At 40.0% G+C, this 17,423-nt stretch overlaps 1 protein-coding gene across 8 annotated transcripts in view; it reads left to right on the top strand.

Annotated features, from left to right (window-relative positions):
• The first annotated feature begins 3,285 nt into the window (after positions 1–3,285).
• TrissinR (Trissin receptor) overlaps positions 3,286–17,423 on the top strand; it is a 46,013-nt gene continuing 31,875 nt past the window's right edge. For 2 of the 8 annotated variants that reach the window (XM_022804063.2, XM_086987179.1), the window contains exon 1: positions 3,286–3,833. The gene's annotated coding sequence lies outside the window, so the exon portion shown is untranslated. Of the gene's footprint in view, positions 3,873–16,072; positions 16,340–17,423 lie in introns of those variants that run through there. The other 6 variants (XM_022804062.2, XM_086987177.1, XM_086987182.1 and 3 more) reach the window with 5 other exon arrangements.

Genomic DNA, 17,423 nt, shown 5'->3' with positions numbered 1-17,423 from the left:
GGACGTATAGAAGAATATACCAGCGACCCAGCGTACGTCTTTGTCGACTGTTAGTTGTTTCAGTATAAGCCTTGACACGACAAGCCAATAAAGTTTGGCTTCTACTTCAAAACAGTTCTAGATAAGTTACGAAATTAAAAATATTTTGGTTATCAATAACTTAGATCGGATTTCTTGTCTTTTTAGAATACTAATTTAAATGTAACTGTGTAATAATAGTTTAGACAAATATTGGAGCAGAAATAGGTTACGAAATGTCGGAATAGGATGTCGCGGCCTAGAGTTCTGATCATTGAACTCCAAGCGTGCAATATAAATTGATAAAGAAGGAGATGGTTATCTGATGGGATGGTTAGAGCTGACCGTTGTCAACCTTTGACTAATCAAGCTGGGCGCACGATTCTCTTAGCATTAACCCCGTGAAACGAGGATAGATTTAGCATGTCACTGAAACAGGTTATACAGGTGCCTTTAGATTGTATGTCCTGCAATAACCTAATACTAAATATCGCACCATCAAAATAGAGGTTCAGACTCAACTTTTAGAACAAGTCGCTCCTTTAAAGATGAGCAGCTAAGATACTCAATTTAGCTAAGATTTCTATTGAACGCCGCTTAAGGACTGGACGCTGGTAAGTTAACGGACATCTCGATCGGTTGGTCGACCCAGACCGGATTCCGAAAACGCAATTTGTTTTCTTGGGCGTACAGACAGCAACATAACCCATGTCGGCCTTCGTGACACTTATCTGTTGTATATCGCTTTTCAAAACACCGTAGGTTACTAAAAACATTATTCTCTGAATAAGTAAATATATAATTTCCGATGATTTAGATTAGTAGTGATAGACTTTGTAGCTGCGTAAAATTTTTTATGATTTGGCATTTTCGTTGAATATTACCTACTTACTTCAATTTGATCTTTGAGCAAATCTGCCATAGAAGATATAGTGCGATATGTGATGGTAAGGCTAATCATAGGCCGCTTTGGGACTGAACTAAGGCAAAGCATAGAGTGTTAACAAAGATTGTGAACTCAGAAGTTGAGCCATCTGGAACAAACAGATAATTAAGTTCATATGATTTAAAAAAATATAAAACGCATACACAGTCCACGTATCGAGCAAAAGTGACGAGTGGTACTGTCCTTGACCTGTCAAATCTATTTAATCAGTTGGTATATTTCTAATGTAGTACCTAGTGTATAACAGTACGAGTCGAGCCTTTAAAAAATTATTCTATATTATCTAGATTAAAAAATTCAATTTCTATATCATAAAATTTTCAATTTCAATATAATAAAAAAAGGGATGAAATTCCTTCTTTGTTTCGCGGTAATTATTCCGGACATCAGCGTTTACTTGGATGCGCTACTGAAAAAATAAAATTGAATACTTCTAGTCGACCTTTATATTAACGTGAGATACGTGACCGTTTCGGTAACGGGAGCCGGGATGGAGAAAGATATACAATCCGCGGCTCTGCGCCAATATATGGAAGGAGATCCGATTGGACCAATTCAGTTCCAATGACCAAACGATGCAGACAACATCTAGCGGTAGCACCACTCTCGCAAAGTTCGAGATAGTAAAAGCTAAATAGCAGAATGGGTGTCGTGTGGAGTCCGTGGTTAAATTCTAGTATTACATCCGTTGCATGCCGTTGGACATGTTTAAATACTATCGCCGTATCATCTGCCGCCGAAACCAAAAAGGGGAAGATGACGAACAGAACTAATGAAGGTCAAAAAGCTATTTCGACCCCTTGTAATTTTGCTGTGTTAGTTAAGCAAGGGGAGAGCGCAGCCGAAGGAATCTACAAACTCAGAACAGCTGATTTGTATCGAGATGAATCAAACAGTCTGACAAAGAACATACGTAAGCTCACCGCATGTCGCTGAGCACTTATGGTTCTTGAAGATGGAGGCCTTGACTAAGAAAGTGCTTCATTGCCCTACATTTTGGCCTATGAGGATTGAAACGTGCTAGAGGAAGACCGCGGCTTCTGTTTGTGAAGTGTGGCCACACTTACTTAGCGGAGTTACACGGAGGCGCAAAGACATGTGTTACAGCCGCAGAACGTCTAATGAAATGTGCCGATTATATCGTTATATTAATATACAAAAGAGCGAATCAAGCGTACTTAACGCTCATCGCAATGATTTCGGATTCTCAAAAAATACGTCGCTGTTGATTTCGAACCACAATGCGGAAGTCAACTGTGCACGTACGGATACGAGACTATGGGGCATACAAAGCTTAAAAAATAATCCTTCAATAACTAATTTTTAATTATACAAAGTGCTAATATTCTATTACGGCATTTAACTTATACAACAGTATGGGCACCGGTTTAATCACAGGTCGACATTAAGGCTTCATCATAGCTGGCTAATGTCCTGTTACAGGAGAACTGAGTAAATCTGCTAAACACTTACATAGATTACCCATTACTATCGCGCGCTCGGGCATCAACCATCAGAGTATTTTAACCTATTAATTGATAATAAAAAGCGGCGTTTGTTGATATTTACATTTTACAGAGAACCTCGTAAGTACATGGCATAACAATTCATAGGACAAAATGGCGTGGCTCCTTAATAACAATGCCAAGCACCTTTAATTATCAAAATTTAGGCAAAAATCGAAATTCACAAACTAAGTTACCAAGTTCTGCATCGGCCGGACTCAAGTTTATGTATCTGCTGCCATGTAATAAGGTCAATTACATTGTGCAATCTATGTATATATATATATATCAATATATATATATATATATATATATGGATTTAGCAATTTTCTAGATCAAAAGAGCTATAGATACCTAGGTTAGGCATTGTAATCCGAACAGTAAATGTAAAACTGTTGAGGAGCCTAAAGACGTAGGCTCCGATTCACAAATAATACGGGTCGATAACTTTAAATTTTATTAGAAGACGCATCTTAGTAAGCAACAAAAAATGTTAGGTTTGTAGAAAACATTTGTATGGCACAATCTGCAAGGTTTCAAACGCCTACTATGTAATGTCTTAGACTATGTAGAGCCGATATGAAAATATATAACGAATGCGTGTCACATTGACTCGTTCGGCTTTAGTTCACGGTTCGGTGTTACTTATATATCGTATGCTTCACCTGTGACAGAGACTCGGAGCATCATGCTAGCTTCCTCAACAAAACTGAGTCTAAATCGGTCAGTCCTTGTGGAAAGGACAGAGAAAGGGCAGGCCTAGGAAAGGGTACCTGCCCCGAGTCTAGATACCCGATCCTAAAGGCAAAGTGGACAGGCCCGTTTACTGCCTAAGCCTGTATCTTCGAGAACACCCTTGAAGTGCGCGACTGAAGGAACCGACATGTAATTGTGAAATAAAAATGCTATGCCGCATCACAGGATCGCTGCTGAGCCACGGAAAGGATACGTGTACGACGGAAAGAACGTCATAGGCGCGTACACATGAAAGTGAATACCGAAATAGTGACGCCAACAATCAATGCGATCGTGATTAAGGACAAGGGCTAACCCTGAGGAGAATACTGTGTACACTGTGAACAGGGGGCAAAAAATCGCTGATGACGATATGAATGAGAGCCTTGTGAACGTTCAAAAACAACGCTGAGACAAATTGATGTGGCAGGTCAATAGCTGCAAGTGAGATCTTAATTCAGGACTATACATTTTCGTCAGTTAATCATGTAATAAAACCTTAAGCAAATCAGTATTAGACAAAACATGGATAAACAGTTAAGGCAGCATTATCAAGCATGACCTAGGAAGTACTTAACAAATGTGACGATGCTGTCGTGGTAATGGTGCGAAATTCGACCAAAAGTGAGGTTAGCGGTCGTACGGCGCAGATCCTGGTGGAATTATAGGTATCTTCTTTGGCCGTAAATGCCTTCAATTTTTTGTACCTAATTGCTCCATTTGTATCAAAACTAATAATGGTGATCCATATTTGATAAACACTTCATATATACGAATATGCACGATAATAGATCAGAAGGAGACAGATCAAGTCAAAGAAAATGTAGGACTGAAATCGTGCTGCACGACAATATGATTTAATTTTTAAATTCTGATGAGCCTTATGGCAAGTACTGCCTTTTACGATACTAACACCTATCACGTCAGCCTGCGATTGTCCGGTTTTTTTTTCAGCTAACCAATAGCTCTAGCATTTTCATGTAAGCTCAATTAGTGCTTCTGGGATTGTTGATTACGCACCAGACGGTTGGCTACGCACGCTGCCTGGCTATCGAAAATTTTTTTCTATCGCATAAAGTTCTCATATTAAAGAAAGTTGAATTTAGGCAAAAATCGGCGAACCTTGTGTCAAACGTTTGACTAGATAATAACTCGTTGAACCTTCATTAAATTATAGAGATCTTGTCTCTAGGCAAACAAATATTTGCCTACATTTATATATTATTATTTCTTGCAAGTAAACGAACTTAAATATGCAAGATGAGACAACTTGAGAAAATCTCTTGACAATTAAACAGTTTTATTTTGCAGGTGCTAAAGATGTAAGAGATAGCCAAATTACTACAATATACAGCCCATTTATGCAACGTATTTACAACAGGAGCACCCTAATATTATTTTTATATTCCTGTATAACTGACTTTGTGATGGTGCCATAGCGTTAGCACGTCTTCAAAATAGGCATAATATTGACGATTGTGGCCATTCAGGTGACCTTGCCGACTAAGAGCGGAGTCCCCTGTAGTATACGTATATCACAGAGTTATAAGAATATAGAAACGGGATTAAAGCGCTTTTATATAGACGTGTTGCAGAATTAGATATGCAGCTATTGCGGTACGTTTTGTATTTTCCGCTACTTCAACTGTGAGATAATAAGCTTTAGCTGGCTGCTTATCATCTGCTATTCTTGCTAGCAGAAAAAAAGCCAGCTGTCTTTGAGACAAATCAGTAGACTTGTTCGAAATCTGAAGGAAAATCAGCTATTGTTCGACATGCTGGTACGATACGAAGCTTCCTTCCACTGAAACTGTTCAATTGTCTGTCTCTGCCTGAAATCGACGGTCTACGTTATTGTGCGGCTTCTGAAAAAGCCAAGGGCCATTTTCAAGAGACAATGCAGAAAATCTTCGATAAAGGGATAAATAAAGTTCAATAAAGCATTTAAAGGACTCGAAAAAAGCCATTCTTGATAACTAGATCGTTTAAAGGCCGTTTTAAATGCCAATCGGGTCATCCAAATAAGCCTTAGCGGTCAGACGTTTTGTAGCTTCCTGCGCTTATTTATACCTGTTTGTACTTACAGGCCATTTCAAAAGCAAGCAATTTTGGAGCCCTTGGCCTGCTATCAGCCTAAAATGCAATTCTTCAACGCCAATTTTTTTTGTATATAGCGTACTCAAGCATTAGTTTAGCGAGTTTATACCTACCAATATTGTTTGGTAAATGATCACTGTTGAAAAAAGATTATTCACAGATTAAAGAAGAACTTTGAAAGTGGCTGGTGAGTGATTTATCCTGAAATTAAAATGGAATTGCGTAGACTGAATAAGCAAATTGGCATTTAGATGCCCTGCCTTGAATATATATATATATATATATATAGGACAGACACGTGGAACCGCTAATTTAGCGCGAAAAAGTCAGTCATTCAAATGCTCTTCTTTCTTTTTGCGAAGCGATAAGTAGAAATGTGCGCATCGTTCTTCAAATCCAACTTGGTACCACTGAAGCTTCTGTAATTATGCTATACGTCAAAATTTGCCGCTGCAATATTCACAAACTGAAAATTCTATCGAATTTGATATGCCCAACACGTAGCTGATATTATCCTCGACAATACCGTACATCTCACATTTCCTTATGGATGAATAGGTCTATTTTAGTTTTGCAATAAAGGTCATCACTGCGCACCACTTGGTCGGGGCTAGTCGTTCTCAAAACTATCTAATCGACATGAAACGTTACCATTTTTATTACGCCACGAGATTTCTCTTAAATCCTTTGACAAAAAAAAATATACGAGACATTTCTGCGGGACGGCAAACGAGAGTGTAAGGTGTAACTTTATTATCTAGGGTCTGTTTTATTCATCCGTGAAAACGAAATGTTTACGCCTGTTTTAGAGCCCCACTTAATTTAAATAGCAGAAGCCTGTTTAGCAAATGGATGATATGACAGCGATTTACTAGGTGGAAACGAGCAGAGGAAAACATGAAAAGCTAGAAAGATCTTCTTTCGATATTGTGGATCCTCTTTCTAGACATTGACTCCTTGCGCCTTCAGCCTATATCTAGGCGTGGCCATTCAATCGACGCGTGTCTTGTTTGAAAATTATATGGGTATTGAAAACAGTGATCTATAATTGCTTACATGGAGTAAATTCTAGCTGTATATTTCTTTTATTTTGTAGTCTAGGCGTTCGTCCATGCTTGCAGACCCAAGTGCTGCCATCCTGCCCCAATGCGCACTTGTCTACCACTTAGTGCTGCGGAGAAGAACATTGTCTATCACTACGCATAGCTTTCAAATCTGGTCAATCACGACGCCCGTGACTATCAAATGAAGGCCTTCGCATGGAGAGCAACGAAGTGCAGGCAAAAATATTTCGACAATTTAGCTCAATATGATTTTTCCCCACACCTCCGGTTTTCGACTCTCATTATGATCGCAGAAATTCGCACAGTCCGGTAAATGTCTCACTGCAGCTATGCAAAATAACAGACGTCCACTTGAAGCTGAAAAAAAGTTCCTTCCATCTTCCTTTAGCTTGTCAATATGCGTAAAAATATTCGTTATAGTACTTCGATAAGAGATGTTTGCCTTCAGTGTCTTAGGATCAAGGAGAATTTTAAACACGTAGAGCTTGAAACGCTAATATCAGGACAGAGATAATAACTGCGCGTTAAGAAAGTCGTATGCGTAAATCTCAGAGAAACTTGAAAGGGCCTTAAAATCATCGTCTTCGATTGACAAAGTTGCCTGACCAAGCTGCCTATTAAAGTTAACAAGTGTATTGTTACAGTCTGGGAACTGCTTAGAGAACCCCAAAAGCGCGTCTGACTTGAAATAAGTATGTGTGTCGTGAGCATGTGTTTCGAAAGGATTCAAACACTCTTGCGTCAGCTGTATCTAACCGTCTTCGTATTACAGATCATAAGGACGTTGACGGACGTCCTGGTCAAGATAAGAATTCAACAATGCTTCTCATGGTCGTATTTTAATTGAAAAATCACACACGTAAGCATGCACAAAAGGCGCAGCAAATCTTTTGTATCTTTGACCATTTTTTCAACATCGCACCTAGTGTTCGGATGTATTGAAAGAACCGTTAAAAGATCTAAATTTCTAATCGTAATCGTTCCCTAAACATGTTTTTGGGCCATGTCAAAAGCTGGTCGATGCTGGAGAGCTGTATGATTTGAAAGAAATGCCGATGAAGCATTTGAAAGTGTCTGCGACAGGGCATTTCGAACTATCAAAGTGCAAAAAAGTCAGCATCGCACGCAGCGGAGCCTGCCATGTGGGGCAAGAAAGTGACAGCTGTACTCCGAATCCTGATGCCTTTAAATCGTCTCTGAAACCAGAAAGGATCTTTCCGTCTTCGCCTCCGAAGAAGCTCCTTGGATTGCGCCAGTAATACCCTAAACGTAAAAAATATGTAAAACGGCTGCACGAAACCTCCGCAACAAGTGAAAGTCAATGGAAGCTTTCAACCACTACCGCTAACTCTTTGCACGAATCGACCAACAAAAGCGTTCAGGATAAGAATACAACTGATGACGTTTGCTTGCAGGCCAATCACACATAATGTGTCATTGTCCTAAAATATGTAATAGAAGTGCGATGCTGATTTTTTTGCGTTCTCATAGCTTGAAATGCTCTGTCACTTTCAAATGTTTCATCGTCACATCTTCAAAATCACATAGCGGCGTCACCCGGTTTTTATCATTTGCGAGAGCTATTCAGAAGTTTGCTGATACGTTTTAAAAGTGACTACAATTTTACATCTTTTAACGATCTTCTTAACATATCCGAATACTAGATCTGACATTAGGAAGAGTCGCCAACAATGAGGAGACTCATTGCACCTTCTGTACCTGTTCAAGTGTATAGTTTTTTTTTGCCAAAATACGACCAAAAAGAGTTGCTGAGTTCTATTTTAACCGGGATATTCGCCATACACAAGATGTGCAGGGTTAACGACGAGTCGGTGGCACGGAGACGGTGGAACACAGCTGATGCACGAGTGTTTGAATCGTTTCCGAGCTCATACTTACTTCACATGTAAGAAATTATGTTATTTTTGGTCTTTTGAGATTTCCTTAACAATTACGGGTCGTAACAGTACGGCTATTGACTGTAATAGGCAGCCGGGATAAGCAACTTCGGCCATTGAAGGCGATGATCTCAAAACCCTTTCGGATTTTTGGGAGCTTTTTCAAAACGCAATCACACAATTCTTATTGCCCCCAGCTGTGATCAGTTCTGACATGAAGGTCTTGCACCTTACGTGTCTGATGTTCTCTTTGGTTTTGAGGCACTGAAGCCAAACATCTCTTCCGGGAGCACCGTAGTCAATAATGTGACACAGACGAACACATAGCCGGAAGAAAAACTTCTTCATTCTTAGGTGGACGTTTGGGCACTTACCGTTCTACAGGCCTTAAAGTTACACTGTGTTTAGCGCGGCAGAAGGTACAACCCACCGCTTGATTTTCGATGAGTATAGTCTGAGCTGCAAACCGGGGGTATACGGAAAAATTGGTGATTTGAATTGGGTTAAATCGCCGATCTTTACCTGAATTTTCTTATGGTAAAATATTTTCGCGCATACGTGAATTGTTTCACCGGTCCGCATATGAAAATGGTATTTGAGAGTAGTTCGTTGTGACTAAGCGTATTTGGGAGTTATACATCCATCCATACAGTGGATCCAATGTCCAGCATCATACAAGAATCTTTCTGCTCTAGTCCCTTTCGCTAGGAATGCCATAAAAGTGTTTTTCTCCGTAACACTATATGGTCGACGACTGCATATATGAACCGGAGGGCGGCACCTTAGCCTGCCGGCATGGGCGAATGCCTAGATTACAAAACAGTACAGCCAGTGTCAGACATGTGTGTACCGATAAAGGCGACTAGAAGTAGCTATATCGACTTATATAGGCTGAAGACGGAAAATGTCAATGTCCAAGGGATGAAGTATCTGCAAGACCGAGAAAAAAATGACAGGTTCTTCTCTCTTCTCCATTCTTCGTTCTGATTAATTCGTTATAGGTATTTTCCTCTTTCTATCTGGTCAACCGTTACTGTATCATGCATTGCTAAATAGACCTAGTCTGTTGGTTAAACGTCCTGGGCACGGTCCTTGAACGACCAGGAACGTTTTGTTTTTACGTATAGGTAAATAGGCAATCGGTAAGAGAGTCGTTTCTAACAGAGTTTTGATGATACACTCTTCTTTCTTCGATTTTTGTCGCCGAAATATCTCGAAGGGAAGCTTATAGTAATCACAGTATGCAATATGGTGTCCGTTATTCGTCTAATCGTATTACTTCAGTAATATAACGCTATACCGTAGAATTGCTCTGTCACCAATCGTATATTTCATGCGTCACGATCGCATCGATAACTACTAAGAAACCAAAATAGATCGAACGTTTTTGTCACAAGATTTTGCACGATGTCCGCCTATAACATTAGTGTTATTAAAAAAAAAAAAACAAAGGCATAATTGTATTGACTGATATCAATCGACCCCAATGAGTCAAGTGTTGATTCGAAGAAAGCCAGTTATCTACTATTGCTGAAAGCAGAGAATGTTAGCAGAATTTCGAGATCATAATTAGATTTGTTGTATTTTCATTTCCACGCTAGAAAGTGCACCCAAAACTGTCATAGTAAAATGGCCGACGTTTGAGAGTAAGACTGCATTATTACCTTAGCGTTTTACAAAAAGCGCAAAGAATATAGGTCCCTATTTCTGAGAATTTTTCCGGGAATAAAAAAGTCAAAAAGGAGGAGGCTAAGAAAAATTTGCCCCTCACATAACTGGCTGACGACGGCTTTTGTTCTGCTTGCTACGTCAGTTAACAGGTGTACAGTGCCATGATGGATAAGCAGGAACAAGCGTTCTGTCTCAGCTCTGCTCTGTCTAATATATGTAAAATAATCGTACGATGAGGTAATTTTCCTGAAGACTCAGTTTCGGCCAGAGTTCGGCGAAACTGGCTGATGTCTGGAAAATGGCACACCTAACATACGTTGCCATTTGAGCCCCCAAGACACTTTCTAGTGTGTGGCGTCAGGATTATAGCAATATGCAAAAGGACTAAAACCATATTAGCAGTATATCTATATTGTTAGCTACCCAACTGTGCTCCTCACATTTTTGCCTACGGAGGCTTTATAGGTCCATTATTGAGTACTGCACTAATTGAAGCCAAGCTGAGTTGGGGCAGGACAAGCCTCAATTGGACATCTACCACCTACACTTAAACCAATGCGGCATATCGTCACGCCTGTGAACAGCAGACAATGGAATTACGCAGTGCGTATATTGTGGGGTTCATCAGCATTAACGCGCCGTGTGGTCTATTTGATTTAGAATTGGTTTATCAATTTATTGCTCCTGACAATGTGTTCATTTCGAACGAAATTTAGCAAAAATACTACGTAGGTTATGCTGTATGGTCGACGAGTCGAAAGGCAGCCACAGGCAATAAAACGATCTCGCAAAAACAAGGTCAGTCGAGCTCGAGACTGCGCTCACTTGTATTACATCTCGCCAGTCGTACGCTTACGTTGTACCGTATGACCTATTGCTAGGACGTCTGTCGTTAGGCGTAGGCATGGGAACAGTATTTGCGTTTTGTGTCTGGGCCAGTGACAATACTTGATCTTTGTCGTTCCTAGATAAAACCCAGATAAATGCTATCCTGGCAACGTACGATTTCTGCAGCGATTGTTATGGTGATCGACAACCAGCAAGGTACTATACGCAGAAATCGTGTATGGCATCGAATTTTGCGACGAACTCACATAAACTATTGTCGTAACTGGTTTGCTGAACGACGTCATAAGAGACGATTTTTTTGACTACCGATTAATGATAACGCTTTACTTCAGGAAGCGTACAGAGTCGTAAGCTGCTACTGGCTACCTCACGCGAGAAAGACCAAACAGTCATAATTCATTCATATGATTATTTAACCCACTTGCCCTTGATGAATTGGTCAGTATTTTTAGAGCATTAAGTTCGCCTAGGTAACGCCCGCTGATAATAGAAGTGCAAGTTCTATACCTCCCTCCCAGGATAGTCTTTATCCCAGGTGAATCGCAGTGAACCACAAACTCAGACCTTTTAACAAATTTGGCTTAATCCAGACTTTGATCAATCACGTAAATCAGGGAGCAAATTTCGACTAGCATCCTGGAAACACGCACAATTGTTCACTAACATAGCTATTCTCGTATTTTGAGATTGTATCTATTATTAGCCTGGAAATATAGAAGCATCTGTGTTTTAGAATTTCTGTAGCGCCTTGGTAGCCTTCCGGCCTGAATTGAAATACCAAGGACTATTTCAGCGCAACAAAGATAGGACTACTGAGTTGACAAGATCTTTTCCAAGATTTTATCCAACTGTATAAAAGCCAGTTATGGAACTATTTTCTAATAAATTCTTATAACTTTAAAAGAAATTTAAAACTAATAAATACACAAATATAGATTGAGGTTCAGTAATGCCAACGAGGATGGTTTAGTTTTGAAGGATGTTGCACCGTAAAAACACACACCGGAAATCTATTTTGAAATAAAATAATGTCTAGTTGAGGAAATAGGGGATACAGTTCACTTTAATGTATATGCGATCACAAAGAACACTGATCTAGTAAACAGTCCTAAGCACATTTAGAATATGATTTCGAAACTTTGTCTACCTATGAAATGCTGCTCTAAACCTCCGTAGACAGTCACTTCTTTAACAGCTTGACAAACCTAGTATAACCCCAGAGTTAGGGCCAGTCTCCAAAGCATCGCATTCTGAGGCAAATAATCTCATTTGACCTGCCTCAGGCAAGTAACTTATTTAAATCTGTGTATATTCGCCATTATAAATACTTGTACATATTTTTAAATTTCAGTGAATTGTAAAGGCGGTATTTAGTTGCTGGAAATACACCTCTATATAGAGTTGCATATAGACGAGAGTTTCCGCAAGAGCCCCGAAGCCGCTAGTATCAGCTAAAGAGTCAGCAATAGGGTGGTCTGATCTGTAAAATATGACCGTGTGAGGACCCTTGAATTAGTTTTCGTAGATACCACCTTCTCAAGGAGAATATGATGACCAGCCCTGCCAGGTGCAAACGTACAGTGTAGTCGCGTGCATGGCACCAGCTATAGCATAATCTTTCTATCTCTCGTCTATTTCGGCAGCCGTAATGTTGGACTTTGCCTTCTTCCATTCATTTTAATGAAAAACCCGCTTAGATGGATTCAACAATAACTCAAATAATATTATGTTCAGAATAGGGTGGAGCTATTTCTTTTCTAGTTTTATCATAGATATACCGCCTTCAAAAGCTACGAAATCAGAACCCGTTCCCCGGCATATTTTCTGCTGCTAGCACAGATTGAACGTACAGTAGAAACATTTTTATTTAATCTAACGAGAAAATTGCCAAGTCATATATAGGGAAAGTTCGAGATAAATGGCTCTCAAGGCTCATATGATGATAGCTCAGACAAATTGTCCTATTTATCTAATAATTTATTTATCCAGGCTTATGAGTGTCTGTTTTTTATAATGGGAAAGCATAATGCCTTTACGCAGTGTCAGAGAGACAGGAGGACTCCTTCAAAAACCGATTTCAGACTCTGTCTGGTTTGTGAGACTATGGGGGAAAGTCAGTCTGTACTGTTACCCACAAAGTCTCTCATGATGCACTTTTTACACGAACTTATTTTATATTCATACGCCTACGATCACATGTATCTCACCTTTTTTCCATCTGGGCCATGGTATAGATGCGCGATACTACTTCAAAAGACCGATGGGCGTGTCGCGTTTAGGATCAGGTATCCTACTCCTTTTACAACATTGTTTTCAACGCGCTTCGTGCTCTCATTGGGCCTTTTTTTTACATTATGGTCTCCTTCAAGTACTTTGATTTGTGTTCAACCCTTCTGTAATATCAACCTTGTTTTTTCACAGTTTTCATAACTAATATGCGTCTGCTCAATTGTACACGTTCTTTGTCCTTCCTAGTTCAGCATAAGTGCTATATATCTAGGTCCATCTAACTTTACGGAACACAGAGGCCACAAAAATTTCGGTCATATGTATCTGAAGCTGGGCTTGTCCGGTAAGCGTCTGAGTCATGTAATACGTGAGTTCGCGATGCGACCTGTGAGACTAGGCTCGCATGTTCGGGATTAGTTTGTTTAATCCAGCTGTCCTGGATTTGGCCTGGTTCAGCGTGTGTCTGTTCGTGTTGCTATTCCTGGAATGTGGTATTTTTCCTGTGGTTAGGTTCAGTTTATCTACTACAGAGCGTACAGTCCTTCTCTCGACCAGTATCATCGGCTGGAACTTTCTGGTCAGCGTTAGGAAAATAGTCGTGTTCAGTGTTTTATGAACCTAGAAGTATGTGCATGTACATGACACTTAAAGTGGTATGCTGATCCGAAAGTTTTCTGATGGCTATTTGAAATAATTGTGTCCTAAATCCTTTTCAATCAGTGCCAAGGTCAACTAAATGCTATTCATGTAAGGCAGATATTCAATGGGACTTAAGTTAAACTACAATAGTGACCAAGTTGTGATATTTGGAAAAACGTACTTTCTACTGTTGGGAGGTTGAGTGTCGTTAAGTTTTCTGATTTTTTAAATGCTGATTTCTAGAGTGAGGCTTCACGTCGCAAACTGCTATCGACGACTAACGAAGTTATCTTCCGAAGTCCACGCCTCCTTGCGTACATGGAAGTAAGTTCGGCGGACATTGTTGACGCCTTGTTGCCTGGGTACCTGATGTGGTGCATACTCATCAGTACCATTATAAGGCCTTGCCTTATCAAGGAGTTCCATGTTCTTAAAATATAAGGCAAATGTCTCAAGGGACCTCTCATTCAATTAGGATAATAGCTTTACATTTTCTTCTGTTGTGATAGCTAGAGCCACATCATTCGCGCAGTGGAAAAGATGCTATACGTGCAGCACGTTCTCGTAGAGTACAGTTCAGAATGTCCTAGTTCACCGTGCAGTTTAAAGATAGAACGCAACTACCTGGTTAGTGCAAATGACATGATATGTTTCCAGTGCAAAACGAAAATCGTTTGTCGAACCTCACGAAGTTGAGTACTAGGATATGAACGTCTAAGAGGATAGTTAAGCTGCGATTAGGCGTGCGGTGACCCTTTGCCCTTCGTCCTTCAACTAGCCTAATAACCTAGGGGGCAATTAAACAAATAGAGCAACCGGTTTCGAATCCACGCTTTTCTCATCCAGTTCTACTACAAATTGGAGCTACGTTTAGTATACAATGCAGTAATAGTATACGATACACTATAATCGGCAGTACTTTAAATATTAATAAAGAGTTCGGCGAAAAATTTTTTTCTAACAGTCGAATTGTTAGGTAAATGAATGTGATACGTAAGATCGGTTAATAGAACAAATAAAAGATCAGCTGCTATATAACTTTTTACCAAATAAAATTACATTTCAAACATAAACTTGCCCGACAAAATCAAGGTCAGCTATAGAGCTTAAAAAATTATGTTCACTTGAGTCTTGCCGTATAAAGGATAGAATGTCAACAAGCCCATTAAACATCTCCTATGCTAACTTATTGAGGGTGAGTTAAGTTACACGAGAACTACAGTTCTTCACAGAACACGAAAGAAAATCATCCATAAAAGCACGATTCAGGCTCGTCAATATTTACGACACTAGAAGCTGTTTTAACATATAATTGGTTTATCAGTCAAAATCAGCTGGAAAAATGTCGTCTTTCTTTACCACCGGAAACACTAACTTACTTGACTTGGTTAACAAATTAACATTGTTACATTCAATAATATGAATATCATCACTTTTGGACTACAAATTTTGTCTTTCCTCATGACAATTGAATTCGTAGAAACAAGGCGGACGAACGAACCTTAATAGTTAGAGAGGTACACGATGATCCACCTTTACATTGCACTCTATAAAAACATTTATTACAAAACTTCAAAGGTTCATCCCATTTTATCCACCCGTAAAGATTATCAATTACAACACGTTCCTGTTTATAATTATCCCACCATAAGCCACGATTTTTGTAGTAAACTAACCCAAATTTGTTAGCTGTTCTATTGCTTCTCCCCGATTTGCCTGTTTCTGTTGGTCCCTATACGACGATCAACTTTGTTTTGTGGCTTCTTGGCTGAATAGGCGCCGCTAGAGCGTTGATTTTTTTGAAGTCTCGCCAATATTTAATGAATTGGCAAGGGCAAGTCTAAGCCACCAGGGCGTACCCCCCCCCCCCCCTGGTCAGGAAAAGTTGTAGACGGGTCGCATGTATCATGCAGGTCTTCATGACGAGGTATCCATTTGTCAACGCAGCCTTCCTCGAAGAAATTTCCCTCCTTTTTGCAGTAGTCGGCTGCTGGTTGGCTGGGGGCTCGAGCTATTTCGAAATGTGCACGACTTGAAACGAGTTGTTTCAGTTGGGAGAGTCTAATCGGATTCCTATTAATTAAAAATCCTTATAGGTGTGGTGTTCAGGTTGATGCTATTTCGAATCGGCAGATAATAAACTTGAACAGTTTAGCATTCGTTTTGACGCGTTGAATGTCTTTTCCAGAGTGATTGTTGACGCTAAAATACTACCGGCGTCCAGAAATGGGTTCGTTGCTGTGACCTGTCATGGCTGTCCTATGTGTTGCTTGTCCTAGGCGCGAAGGGCTATAAATATTACCCCTTCGAGGGACGGGACGTGCGAGATACACTTGCCCAGACAGATTACCCTCCCCCTCTTCTGGACGTTTCCATAAAAGTGGGTTATCTATATAAGTGGCTAGCACTCAAGGTAACAAGTCGCTTAAATATTCGGGAATAATTACACACCACCATAAATGAATGATATTTTGAGGAAAGATTTACAGTTTTCGAAAGGCGAAAAATACAATGAAACTATCTTTTCAGGATATAACAAGCGGCATAATCCAAAAGCGTTTTTGTTTAGCCACTCGTTCGTTTGCTTCTAAGTAGTCTTAAACGTATATCACCCAGTGACCAACTCCTAATTAATTATTTGCAACTAATCGCAAAGGAAACCGGATGATTTTAATAGAGCGCTTACATGTAAGGATCGTGACCTCTACCGCAATGGCCAATCATGTCCCGCATTAAGTCTTGCTAATGCTAACGCCGTAGGTTCATATTTGTGTAAGAGTTACTTGCTACGGTACTGTGTACATATATTTACTCAGCTTATAAAGCTAGATATTTACTTAGCAGGCGAAAACTAAATCTGTATGTTGGAAGGTAAGCGAAAATGCGCTATGCGCTAAGTTTTATTTTAAAAGCAGTCAATTTTAAGGGAGCGTTAATAATGCTGAAAATTATTTACCACAATAGAAGAAGGTAAAGATGCAGGTCCAACGTTACGATACATACATAGAGCCATGTCGATATGTGTAAAACGTTTAAAATTCTGTTTTTAAATATGACAGTGCGCATATTACCTTACTTATAATAATGCGTCTGTAATAATAATAGGGGCGTTGGTGGGAAAGAAAGAGGTCCATTGACCAGAGTTGTGCCAAGCACCAAAAAATATTACCCGTGGTAATGTGACGGCTTGACGGGTGACGTGTTTGCCTGTTGGGCCCGGGGACACGTTGTGGTCTAGAGTTAAACCCGAGCGTAGGCACACTTCGTTTTGTGCTGGGCACCAGGTATCTGATCGGACGCCTAACGGCGGTATTGGGCGTAAAGCTCAAACCGTAGAACCACCAAAAAATAAATTTGTGCTCTGGAAGAGCTGGTAGTCCACCACGGTTCTCCGAACGAATGTGTGGGGTGAAGAGTGCAAAGGATCAATGTGCGAGCTGCATTTCTTTAGACTACGCCTGATCTTAAAGTAGCAGCTGCTATACTCACAGAACTGCTGTTCTTGTACCCAGGTTAACCCACTGTAGCCAAACCATCCCTTAATGCTTCCTTTGAAATTCACTGTTCACGAATTTACAATTGCTCGCGGTGCCTCAGCTTGCAAGCCCACTGTGGATCCCGAAGTAACAATGATTGTCGTGGTGTTACCATGTAGAGCGCGCAGTAGTTTGTTAGTTCGCCTGAGCTACGGCCACACGAGATGTCTTAGTCGTCGATTTCGTAAAAGACAAAGCTCGTCACACCCTATTGCGTACCTTATAAAGAAAAAAGA

The sequence above is a fragment of the Varroa destructor genome, unplaced genomic scaffold (genome assembly GCF_002443255.2).
Source record: "Varroa destructor unplaced genomic scaffold, Vdes_3.0 BEIS01000004.1, whole genome shotgun sequence".
Classification (NCBI taxonomy): Eukaryota; Metazoa; Arthropoda; class Arachnida; order Mesostigmata; family Varroidae; genus Varroa; species Varroa destructor.
The sequence above is the reverse complement of the archived record's forward strand: the minus strand, read 5'-3'. Positions and strand labels throughout refer to the sequence as shown.